The sequence below is a fragment of the Monodon monoceros genome, unplaced genomic scaffold (genome assembly GCF_005190385.1).
Source record: "Monodon monoceros isolate NGI ecotype Baffin Bay Population unplaced genomic scaffold, NGI_Narwhal_1 Super_Scaffold_12, whole genome shotgun sequence".
NCBI lineage: Eukaryota > Metazoa > Chordata > Mammalia > Artiodactyla > Monodontidae > Monodon > Monodon monoceros.
The window spans coordinates 38774446-38776020 of record NW_021703768.1 but is presented as its reverse complement, the minus strand read 5'-3'; the positions used below and the strand labels follow the sequence as shown (position 1 = coordinate 38776020).

Here is a 1575-nt window from a genome sequence, read left to right as displayed (position 1 = left end):
ACTTTAAAATACAAATCTGAGGGTATATAACAATTGTAGAATATCTGTGGAAAGTAAACTTTATTCACTACATAGTTCATGATACTTGCATATAATGAGTTTAAATGAGCAATACAATGTTTACAATTTTTTGACTAAGTTGTTTTAATTTAATGAGTTTATATATAAAATGTAAAAGGGCTTTTGAATCTCTTATTGCAAAATCTTATATAGATGATCTAAGAAAAGTAATGATATTTGGGTTTTCTTTTTCATAAAATGATAAATCAGTGTTTGTATACTAGCATGTTCTTAATAAAAATAGTAAAGTTACTGTCTTCCAGATAGCAAAGCTTCTTCATTTAGTCAAGACACTCAATGTTTTTGCTTCTGTTATGTATTTGAATACTCTTTAACAAAATCTCATTTGTAATAACCATTTTGTCTCACTGTTTCTAATGATCAGTGTTTCTTATTGCGGTGCTTTTTTTATGCCTTTTATTATTCATTGTCCTTAGGTGCTTAAAACTGACGCTCCTATTTATATCCTCTGATATATTTATTTTTGTGGTGAAACAGTCATGTTTCCATATAAGAGTGAGGCAAAGAGTGGTGAATCAACTTTAAATGACAACACGACCATTCTCCTCTGATGTCATTTTGGTCATTTTAAAAAGGAGTTAAGAAAGCCTTAATTACTTTGCCCTATTTGGAGAACATTAAGTTGATGAATGGTGTGATGCATTTAACATAGATTAGAAAAATTTTCTGCATCCATTATGTAACTAACTTCTAATGTTCAGATTGCTTTGGCATAATTACAGATTATTTTCTGCCATTAACTAGAAAGTAAAAAATTTACAAGTCAGAAAATTATGTCCTGAATTCTGAAAGACACCAACAAAGGATATCTTTAAGTTGACTATTTATGATTGTTGATTTGGAAATTAACTTCTTAAAAACTTTGAGATTTAATATACCAAGGCTATGAGAATTCTATCTGATAACTTATGCAGTGTAAGTTGTTACATATTGAAAATTCATTGTTCATAAAAAATTGTGTTCAGAACTGTCTTGTCTTCCTGCTCCCAGAAAATAGCTTCATTTCTTAGTCACACTGAAGAATCGAGGTCTAATGTAATTCTTACCTGCAGAATAGAGAAAACCTAGAATCAAAGCTTCTATGACTAATCCTTGGGTAACAAGTCTCATGTGAATAAAATGAATGAACATTTTCTGACCTCTTCTGTACTTTAACTTGTAAAGATCATTGGACACTATAGTTACAAAACTGGTAACCCTCAGGGGCCAAAGGGGAAGCTCTCGATTTCCTGATTAGTTTAGGATAATTGGCTTTCCCCATCATTTGCACATCAACTGTTATCTGAAGACATTTTTTCCTTTGAAGTGTCCCATCACCTGCTGTCTGTCTTCTGACAGACAGAAGCCCCATATATCAGAACAGTCTGAGGCAGGGACACATTTACGTGAACTTTCCCACTAATTGACAATGGGAAAGCCCAGTCTCACAAACCCCTTGGGGGAGTGGTCGGTAGCTACTGGTCAAGGTTTCCACAACCTCTGCTGGAAAATCAC

General features: G+C 32.9%; 1 pseudogene; it reads right to left on the bottom strand.

Annotated features, from left to right (window-relative positions):
• Positions 1-987: 987 nt before the first annotated feature.
• LOC114891849 lies at positions 988-1373 on the bottom strand (annotated as a pseudogene).
• Between the last annotated feature and the right edge of the window lie 202 nt (positions 1374-1575).